This window comes from Brassica napus, chromosome C7, assembly GCF_020379485.1.
Source record: "Brassica napus cultivar Da-Ae chromosome C7, Da-Ae, whole genome shotgun sequence".
NCBI lineage: Eukaryota > Viridiplantae > Streptophyta > Magnoliopsida > Brassicales > Brassicaceae > Brassica > Brassica napus.
In genome coordinates this window covers 34,463,529-34,475,494 of record NC_063450.1, presented here as the reverse complement: position 1 = coordinate 34,475,494, position 11,966 = coordinate 34,463,529, and the positions used below count along the sequence as shown (strand labels likewise).

Here is an 11,966-nt window from a genome sequence, read left to right as displayed (position 1 = left end):
GTTGTAGTTTGATTTTTCGATGAGCAAAAGATAAATAGAACATGAGAAAAAGTGCCGTACATAGAAGTTTTAAAAATCTTTGATTCATAGAAAGCAAGAAAAAAAAAATTTTAACCATGAAAATGAATTATTGTTATAGACTCTAGAACAAAGCCTAGTTGATCACTCATGAGTGATTACTAACTATGTTCCTCTGATTGAAGCTTCGAATAAGATCATTAGTGCTGTCACAGTAAAAGCGGGTAGCAGGTGTTGAGATGAGTATCAGCTTTCCTGTAGTCATATAAGAATATGTCGGAGTGATTTACTATTCATTCTAATAATTAAACAACGTTTAAAACAACCATATAAGATCGATAGATATTACCTTTGCACACTCTGGGATTGATGCGTGTAATGATTACGACTTCCTGTTTCAGGTCTGTCCTGCAATGTAACTCTTTAAACAGGCAGATGCATTGTCCATCAGGATCAAGCGAACACTTTTTGAGCTGTATGTATTGTGTGATTGTAAATAAGTTGGACTCACTCAAAATATTAAATAAAGGGGTGGGTTTAATGTAATTTCGGTACCTGCTTAGAAGTAGGGCAATTACGACCTTTGTTGTTGCAACTGGATTTTTGATATTGGTACCTTGAATCAATAATATTTGCCCAACCACATCTGCAATGATGTTTGTATTGAAATTAGAGTTATACTTATTAATAAAAAAAAATAACGTTGACGTTTACCTGGTAAGTAGTTTGTGGCAGTCGCTAAGTTGATCAATTGTTTGTATAGGAGAGGATGGAAAGTGCTATGACGCATCATCGGGATTTCTTCTTCTACTCGTTCAATCTTTGTCGAAGCTTTGATTTGAATAATGTATGGCTGAATAGTGAGCTTGTACCGTTGATTATTTTGTAAGAGGGAGAAATACTGAATTTGATATATCTTATTCTCTTTCAGGATCTGAGTTGTTTCTACTGGAAGTCTGCTACCAATCCTGCCTTCGTATGTCTCCCCCTATTTTCATTATGTTAATAATTGTATTTATTCTCTATTTATATTATGATAAATAATTAAGATACCACATACCTTGATGTCAATACAAAGGAATGAAGTACCAAGATACTCATTTTTATTTTTGTGATTAAAAATTTGCCACATACGACATATACGAACCAATTTTGGCGACATTGCCAACTCCTCGCTCGGCTGAAAACAAACACAATACTCGTATGTGGAATAATTTTTATATTATCAGTTCAACCATTTGGGTATTAAATGGTTCTAAAACAATTATCAAACAAATAAGGCATCAAACTCTAGGATACTAAATGGTTCTAATATTTTCCAGTACATTACATATATAAAATTAAGGAAAACGGTTTGGTTTGGAACATCCCTAACATCCTTTACGGTTTGGCATCATACTACAATTTGAGAATGGTCTTTTACATCGCACAAAACAAATGATCCATATGTACTACGAAGAATGAGGTATACTTAACGAATATAAATATTATATTAGCTGAGGAAGAATAAGAACAGAGTACCTATCTGGTGAGCAGTGGAGAAAGGGAGAGAGTAGCTCTTGATTTGAGAGAGGTGCTTTGAATGTCTGTGTAATTAATTATAGGAGGTGAGCATTGCTTCTTTCTAAACAAACGGCTATATATTAAACGTATTGTTGCAGATTTCCTAAAAAGCATGGTAGCGAATATCTTTATTAAATGTGAGATTGGAGATTGATTTTCTAATGCCATATATGTTTATGATATAAAAATATAACATTACCTTCGTAGGAACTATAAATATTTGAAACTAAAACATGTTCGAATAAAACAGAAATATTAATATTTTAGAAGATAATTTTTTTAGATCAACACTTTCTTGATAACGTATATGTTAATATATTAAGTAATACATGCATGCATGCGTGAATATATAATACATGCATTCAAAAGTATCAATTAACGACTTCTAATCAACCAATTATATCCTTTACTCATATCATTCAACACCTTCTTAATTAAGTATTAAGCAAAAAGGAAGAAAACAAAGCATAGTCTTAATTAAACACCAAGATTGTTCAAATGACACAAAAGCAAAGGCCGAAGATGAAAAAAACAAAGTAGTCTTTATGAAAACAAAGAAACAGTACTAAAAGTTTATTAGCCACATTTGGCACGCTTGGTCTCTCCAGACTCGATCCCATCAAAGTTCTTTTTCACAGTCACATCTGCACCTCCATCATTATCATCTGCAGGCTCCTCTTCCACGTCCTCATCTATGTTGCCTTCAAGTGCCGGAACTTCCAGAGGAAGAACTTTGGTGACAGTCAAAGACTGGGTCTTGCCATCCAGGTTGTGTTTTGACACCTTGATAATGAACGTGCGGGTCTGTCCAATGGAATCAGTCAGAGAATGTGGCACCGGGACTACATGATCATCTCCGACGCTTTCATTTGCCTAATACAAATTCAAACATGGGTAAGAACACATTCTAAACCTAAATGGTGAATCGGTATGTAATTACCTCAAAGTAGCTCTCAACCAATTCTGAGGCTTTCATCCCAGTCAACTCACGCCCAGCATCACCGAGAAGCACAAAGCTAGCGTGGTCATTGTTGTCATAGACAGCGAGCTTCGTGAGATACCTATGATATAGGAACATTAATAATGGATGTTAAAAGTGCATCTGACAAAAAAAAACGTATGAATACAAATCTTACTCCGCAGCACCGACAATATCAGTCTTTCCACACTTCTTACACATAAGCGTGGTAGGCCCTTTGGTTGCTTTAGTCTTGCACCCACCACAATAAATATAATACCACGCCGAATCACGCACAACATCATCAATAGTGGCTGTGCATTCGAACCAAGCTACCTACGAATTACATCAGAGAATATCTTAAATAACTAAAGATAGCAAAACGTATTGGGCGAAAGAATGAATTAATGTACCTTTGCCCCTTCCTGCTTCATGTAAGATAACAATTCCCCTATAGTAGCCGTCTCAGCTTTGGTGACAATCTCAGCATTCACCCTGTTGGCAACTTCTGTGTTCGATTCAAACCTGAGAAAATAATCGGAAACAAAAATTTTTAAAAAGTAAAATGCTTGGTAGTTTAAAATAGACGGTCCAAATCAACAAATGAACACATACCAAGCCAGATATTCTCTGGTTGCTTGAACATCCATATCAAAAAACACACGCGAAGATGAAAAAGATGACAGAGTTAAGGCACCTGCAATATGACCAATGTACATACCAAACAAAATCAAATTAGCAAATAACCAATGTCTCCCACTCAGCCTACTAACAACAATAAACCATAACCAAGTCTAGGTAATACTAACCTCCAAAACGTTTTGGATTCACAGTTGTCACCAGAATAACAGTTGGAGGTTTTCCAAGCGCTTTAAACTTCTCACAGAAGGCCGCAGCGGCCTTGTCCCATAAGTACAGCTTCATGACAGGACCACTGCATAAAACCAAACTCATGTGGTAAGCAAAACACGTATACGCATATATGTCATAAACACTATAGAGAATTCACTCATGTGTCTGGACATGGACCAAAATTCTTCTTGAAGAAGCGATCTCGACTTCATCAAGCACAAGACTATCACTCAAGGCCTGCTCATTCACCAGTTTCAAGTGACCGACATAGTCTGCAATAAGATTAAACAATATGTATTACTGTATATCATACTAACACACCTAACCTAGACGACTAAAGGACCCGTATTACAAACCTATCAAGTAATAAACCGGCTAATTCCGAGAGAAGCTTACCATAAAGATCTCCCTTGAGATCACAGGCTGCCTCGAACTCCTCGTAACCATAGAATCGGAACCGATCTTCAGAAAACGGGACCGGACTGTTCAAGAGAACGGAGAGCACAGAATTCCATGTGAAAGAAATGATCACGTCTGGCTCAGCAACTCGGTACACATTCTTTCTTTTGGAGCCATAAAAGTTATTAAGCCTGTAGACGGAACCAGCGAACATATGTGGCAAATAGGCCTCGATCCTGTTTGGTGGGATGAACCCTTGGATCACAGTGCCCTGTTGATAACAAAAAAAAAAAAGAAACATATGTTAGTATTTGATCGAACAAGCAATACGAATACAAAATCATAAATATCGGACTAGACCTGTCCGTCGATCAGAAGCAATTCAAGACCAAAAAGGACCTTCGTGAGTGCGTTCCGAGCCTCCCAAAAATGTATCAGACGAAATCTTAGCTCGCCTTCTTGTGGCCAGAACTTGAGATCTTTGAAGAATAGTACTTTATCAGAGGCGGAGACGACAGCTTTGCCGTTTAGTTTCTTGGAAGCTGGATCGCCGGAGACAGCGTTAGCGAGAGAGACTCCGTGTTGACGGGGTTATTTGACCGGATCGGCGGAGGAGACAACTGCCTTGCCGTTTGATTTCTTGGACTTCGAATCGCCGGAGATAGCTGTAGCGAGAGAATCTTTGGGTTTACCGGCATATTTGGCCGGAAAAGCGGAGGAGACAACGGCGTTGCCGTCCTGCTTCTTATACTTGGAAATCGCCGAAGGCAGCTGTATCGAGAGAGACTCCAGTTTGATCGACTCGTTTGATCGGCTCGGCGGAGGATACAATGTCTTTTCCGTATGGTTTCGTCGCGGGAACATCGCCGGTAACAGGTGTTTGGCTGTTGGAATTCATGGTTCGAGATATTTGTGTGTGTAACTAATCTGGAGAAAATACGAAGGTTATATAGAAATTGGAAGGGGGATAGGCGAAATAACACATTAATGAGTTCTCCAGAGGATTCATTGCACACTCATGAATATGGTGCCGATTGATCGATCCACGGAGAAAGGAGAAACGGCGAAGAGGGGAGTCGTCGAAGATAATAATCGCCGCACCATTTTAGGATTGGCAAGCGAAGCGTTGAGAAGACGCTGATATTGGGCTACACATGAGGATGGGTTTTACGGATCAATAAAAAATAGAAGCCCAAGATCAGGTCTAGTCTGTGTGACGTGGACAAATAAACCTACCCCATTGGCTGATTTTATACGTCGATGTGGAGGGTCTCTCTGATCAGCTTATCCCCATTAGTTATTGTATGATTACCTTACACTCATTGTTCTTTTTGACATCACGTACGTAATGCGTAAATTTATCATTCCAATATATGCATTTATTAAGAACCCAAATATATTGATTAAGAACCCAAATATATGCATTCCAATATATTGATTACCTTACACTCATTGTTCTTTTTGACATCACGTACGTAATGCGTAAATTTATCATTCCAATATATGCATTTATTAAGAACCCAAATATTTTCCGATGAGATCTCACTTCTAGAAAGTTGAAAACAAATCATGATTATTTTAATGCACGAATACAGAAACATATATGAGTACAAAACAAAAATGGTGAGAGGCTACTAAAAATGAAAATACTATTTAATGCGTCTTAGCATTGCCACTAAGAAGACCTATCAAGATTTTGAGACTTTGGTGCTGTCCAGCCAATGACCACTTCTCTACTATTATGCCGTAAAGAGATAACAAGACAATGAAATTAAAAGTATATATACAAATCAATAACTGTATACATTATTACATTACGCGTTGCCAAGAAAAAAGAGTGTATAATGACATTACACACAGAGCCGGTCCTAGACTTTTCAAGATCCACAAACCCAAAATAAAACAAAAAATAGCTGAAAAATTGAAAAATAAATTATGCGCATGAAGGGTTTTGAACCCAGCCACTCACGTCCCTATACTGATCAACTAACTACTAAATCATTGACACTTTTTGTAAATTTGTGACCGGTTATATACTTAATATATTGTGGCCGTGCCAGGGCCGGCTCTGATTACACACTTATCCTAAATAACATTCACTTATTAAAGAAAAGCAGAACGTTTTTTTTTCTTAAAATTATGAAAGTGTATGTTTGAAATTTCAAGGATAGTTAGATAGTCGATCCCTTGTAATTTAGGCTCCTATTGATAATACACTAATAAAGGCTAAACAATCGATAACATTGCAGAATATCAAATAAATGCTCGAAAAGAAATTATATAAATAGAACTATAGTACATGAAAATTGTTTTAATTTATTTGCAATATGGTATAACAAATTTTATATACAAGTCTGGGTATAATTTGTCTATGAATTTAACAAATTTCAAATAAATTTTATATAGTAGTAGAATGGTCTAGTATAATTCCAGACTGAAAAAATTGCGTGATTTGAAACAACCGCATGATCATAAGTATCATAACCATATTTTCATTACGTGGATTACCAAAAAAAAGGTTTGTTATTTAATCACAAATTCTTACAGAATAAAATACAGAATAGTTTATCCCTAGCTTATGCATTATCTTGAATTCTTAGATATGTTATTTTGTAAATTATGCTTTTGGAGATACTTAAGTTAAATGTTATTCAACTAGGACTAGTTACATATATTACCAAAATTGGTTTTATTAAAAAAAAAACTAAAAGTACCAGTAAACATTAGTACTTCTACAATTTATGTATGTAAATTACAAAAATATAATCCACACAGTGAAATTTTATATTATAAAATTTAAAATTTTGAAAACAATAAGTATCTATATTAATAGAATAGAAGTTATGAGAATAGTTAGACGCATACGAAGATGAAGAAGTATTTCCACTAATTAAAAACTACAAAATGATAAATAAAATAGGCAATGCCGCAAAACATATTTGACATCAAATAAAAAGCAAAACACTTCAAAATATAATCAAATATCAAATTTTAAATTAAATAAATATAGTCTTTCCGTGCAAAATTCTCTAAGCGAATCGCGGACAAATCCCTAATAAAAATAAACTTTAAATCATTGATCAAATTACCTCATATGTTGCATATATTCTATCATTTTATCCAACCACACATGTAAATATATATACTTTTGTCGAACATATACATATATGATAATTCTCCTAGACATTATTTAAAAATATTTTTTCTAATTTACTTATATGTCATCAATATATTCATTCTCAACAAAAACATGTCTATGCCATCAACTTAACTGTGACATATATAATTTTTAAAAATAAAAATTTATACTTCTGGTAAGGCTTTTGAAATATGATAATGAATTATTTTTTTGTAACACTAATTAAATATGATAATGACTATAATTCATACATCATTATTAAAGTAAATTTTTTTTAATTAAAAGTTGTATTTTAGAAGGATTTTTGAAATATGCTAACAACTAATTTCTATGTCACAATTAAAGTACATTTCTTAAAATATATTAATAACTAATAGTATTACGCATAAAAACTCATAGTATCACTATAGATGTATAAACACACAAAATTTTGGTTCATTTGACTATGCTCATGGGTGTTAAAGTATAGTGTCTATGAATTTAACATTTAAGGAAAAAAGTGTGTAAGGTCATTGACAAATGAAGAGTTTAAGCTTTTTTGCATTGTCAATTTACAGATAATTGGTTACAGCAGATTACAGATCTGTTCCATTGAGAAAGGAAGGTTAATGATGATACGTAGGTACAAACATATACATATAAGTAGGTATATGTAAAGTTTCATACGCAACAAAAGTGAGATCACATGGGAAAAAGCACACACTGTCGTTGCTGAAGATTGGCGTGAAGAAGAAAAAGTCGGACCAATATCTAGTACCATAGTGCTCTTTCTTTCACTTATCTTCCACGCTTCCCCAAAAAAAGATTAATCACTTAGTCTTCAGAATAGAATGATAGATTCCACACAATGTTCAGTAGAGTTGATGATCAAGATAATGTGTTCCTTTCAATCATCAAGTATTGTACCTATACGCAAGTTAAATGCGTCAGAGAAGGTTAGCAATCTTTAAAACTCCAAATATGGACAACTCTTTGTATAATTGTATATAATCAGAAAGTAGATGCGGTGTTTGTGGTGTTTGCAACAAATTGAGTTGTGAAGATGGTATCTAGTTATCTACTCCAGACAGAGTGACATGCTTTCTCTTCCTATCTTAGAAAAGTCCAAAGATGTAAAGAGTTTTACTTTTATTTTACAATCAAATATATATTCCTGGTGCAATGAAAAATTACGCAGACAAGTTAGTATAGTAAGCGGAATTTTCCTTAAGCAAGAATACATATTATATGTAGACCTCTGGTTTGGATTTCTAAACCGTCTTAATTTTTTGTAGAATGGTCATAGTTTGAAAAAAAAACAACAGATCAATTACTACCGACTATGTTAGACGGAAACATTTTGAATTAAGTTACAATATGTCACAAAGTTATTCCGAACCGTGTGCATAGAAATAGTTAATGGGCGGAAGCTTAAGCTCAGAATGGCACTATCATTTAGGTATACTACAATTTGAATATGGGAGCGAAACAGTTGGGATGCAATCTGATTGAAGGTGGTGGTTTTGTCCACCCCGTTTGTTCCCCATCACAGACTAACCAAGCCTAATCCTAGTTCTTTCATTACAACTCCGGATAAAACGACTCAAAATCATTATCTGAAATTCTGTAAGTAGCAGTTTTGTACTTAAAAGAGTGTTATTAAGATTACAGTAAGACAAAGCGTCTGGTCCCTCACTGAAACGAGAGATCACATTGCCTGACAACAACATACAATATCAAAAAGTCCACTACTTGATTTATGGTTTCTCTTGGACATGACACATTATTCAAAAAAAAATTTAAACGACAAAAAGAAAAAAAAAACAAAACAGAGTGCGTATAGGCTAGGCATTATAGAGCCGCAAACGTCTCGTTGTCTTTGTCTACTTCTCCTACCACCCACTTATCAAACTGTAGTTTATAATAGTTGCTTCCTTTATCAAACTGTAGTTTATAATAGTTGCTTCCTTTCTGCGCGAAAGATAGGAGTTAAACAGGTATGTTAAAAATGAATAGTACAATATCATTATATTTGAGAATTTAAATAATCATATAGCAAAAACATTATTACAAAATCCTAAAATGTGGATTTGATAGATTAATGACATTATGATGCAAAAGCTTCAATTTCATCTAGCTTCTATCGTTTCTCACTTTGTCGATACAGTTGGGATGCAATCTGATTGAAACTTCTATGGTTTCTCAATTGATTTTCTTTCTGTTTTTGAGAGTACAATCCAAAAAATGGTTTATTAGATTGTACTTAAAATGTTTAGTCTATGTATCCTTGTATTATAGGAGTCTTTTTTTTTCCGACAAACTTAAGTCTTATTAAAATGATAACATAGCATCCAAATACAAAGTAGGTGTTAACCAAATTGGTGGATACACTTTACAATTTTCAAAAATAGCATTTTGAAGTCCATTACAAGCCAAAATATGGGGCCTGATTACCGGTACGTTTGACAAATGTAAATGGTGGTGAAACTAATTTGAGGCACCAGGTTGATATATCTACTAAAAAATTGTGGATAGTTATATCTTGTGCTTGTCCATTTATAGATTTTACCAATATTTCTGAATCTCCTTGGAAAATAACATTACGGAATCCTGCTGACCAGACACTCTGCATTGCCCCAATTAAAACTTTTGCTTCTGCAGCTAAACTTGATTGTGCCAAACCTAAACTGACTGACCCCCACATATGCGGTTGTCCTTGACTGTTCCGAACAATCCATGCACCCCGAGTTTGGCCTGAATGTAAATCATATGCTGCATCATAATTACATTTAAAAAAACCTAACTCTGGACGCTTCCATGTTGTAGAAGAGCGTTTCTGTGGAGTTGTTAAAGGATCCTCTGCTAAATCATCTGATAAAACATTTGAAATCCATTCCTTAACATCAGCCCAAGCATTATCGGCCGTACTATTAGCTGAAAAAATAATCTTTTTTCCGAAATAGGAAATAATTTCTCTTTTTCCAAATTCGCCATAACAGCCAAAAAGGTAGTAGTCGTTGATTTAATGATAAGGACTTTTCTGTTTGGAGTTGTATGAGGAATGAGATTTTTTCATCTATAGACACAGCTGTTGTAAATTGAGATATATACGGTAAATTAGATAATCTCTAAACAGAGACGGAATCTGGACATGTAAAGAAACAATGATTAATTGTTTCCTCTTCTAAACCACATCTCTGACATATATGATCTAAATTCATTCCTCTTGAATTCAGTCTGTCATTGTGCCAATTTCTTTTGATAGAATACACCAGAGAAAATGTTTTATTTTAGGCATGATATTTAGTTTCCACACTTTATCCTTTAGAACAGGATCACCTTAAGGAATTTGGGGAGCCATTAACAAAGCCTCAGGTAAATGTCTAGCTAGCTTGAACCCGGATGAAACCGAATAACCTCCATGTGTTATAGGAGTCTTATTACATCTAGATTGTATTTATACTAGAACCAACTAAAGAATTAAAGGAAAAATGTCTTTTCTCCATACAATCCATTCTTTCAGGCCTTTTAGTATCATAAAAAGAATTTCATTTATATCAATTTATTTTTAACTACTAGTTTTGTCATATGGTTTTACTAAAAAGTACACCTTTGCCGAAACGATCTGTTTGATTTTCATCCTCTTTCTCAATAACCTTAATCGGTGATCTCTCGAAGGGCTCGAATCTGATCCATTCTTCCAATTCGTGAAGCCTTGCAATCCCTTGTTTTCAAACCGAGTAAAAATCGCTTCTTCTGCCCGTTACGAATTAGATTATCCTCATCCATATAACCTATAAACTTTTGGGTTCGTTTTAGATAGAGGAAACCCAATGGGTTAGGTTGGGGATAGCCAAATTTGGAGATGGACCATTGGTATTAGTCTATGAGATTAATATTGGGCATGGGGGTTAGTGAGACACTATATAAAGTCTCTTAATCTAATTTGTGTGGTAAAACAGAAGCAGATAAACACACAAGAAAAGAAAGAAAAATACTCAAAAAAGACTCTATAAGACAAAAAAGAGAAAATGAGAGAAGAAGACAATTTTTTTCTCGTTTGTCAAAGCAGGTTTGGAGGGTCAAACAGATCTTGATCAGGATGATATTTTGTGGAAAGCTTCTTCAGTTAGTGTTAAAATTTCACCGAAAGGATTTGGAATTCAATGGTTGGATCTTCCATTGATCTGGGTTTTAATAAAGTTGGTCGTCACAGTTCTTCAACAGTATCCACTACAAGATAACGTCTCATATATAGCATGACGAAAACGCTATTAGAAAATAGCACATCGTTATCGCGAACGCTGTATCTTCCCCCACAATTTTTTCTCGAGCACTTTAGATATCATTTTTTGTATGCTATTTTAATGTATTATTTCAATAGCGTTTTTTTATTTATGCAATTATATAACTTATAACAGCATATAATAATTGTTGTGATAGTGTAGATAGAAATTAAAAAAAAATTATAAAAAAAAATAAAAAATATTTTAAAATTGTATATATAGAAATTGTTTACTAAATACCCAAAAACAAAACCAAAAATCTAAACCATAACTAACCAAAACATAACCTATAGCTAAACCAAAACATAAACCTAAAGCTAAGTCTTCACTATCATCGCCATGACCACCAAGATGATAATAGTGGAGTACAAGTGTCTTGAAGATCTATCTGATGCCAATGTTTCTTCACCTCACACCTTCCAAAGCTACACCTAAAATTTTCAGAACCTAAAGATCTATCTCCTAGTGCCGCACCACACCACGATTCGCATCCCCACAGCACGACGCCTTGCCTCTTCTGACGTCAAGCTTCTTGCACCAGACTTATAAAGGGGAAATGATGTTAAGCAGAGAGCCTGGAGAGTGAGCCTGACAGGACCTCGTTATGGAAGAGTTGTTTATACTCCACGTAATCATGATCGACCGACCTTTCTGGTTTAAAAAAGAACAAAGCATTAAGTCTTTTCAAAGCATCATGATCTCTGTAACTAGAGATTTGGCCAAGAGATATACCTTTGGAAGTTCGTCAACTTCTTCAACAATCCCTGCAAAC

The 11,966-nt window shown here is 34.6% G+C and overlaps 1 long non-coding RNA gene across 1 annotated transcript; it reads right to left on the bottom strand.

Annotated features, from left to right (window-relative positions):
• Nucleotides 1-583: 583 nt before the first annotated feature.
• On the bottom strand, nt 584-5,918 carry LOC106408022. Its single transcript, XR_007326015.1, has 3 exons — nt 3,155-5,918; nt 2,953-3,064; nt 584-2,875 (listed from the first exon to the last, which is right to left on the bottom strand). It is a non-coding gene; the product is annotated as an uncharacterized LOC106408022 (long non-coding RNA).
• Nucleotides 5,919-11,966: the final 6,048 nt, after the last annotated feature.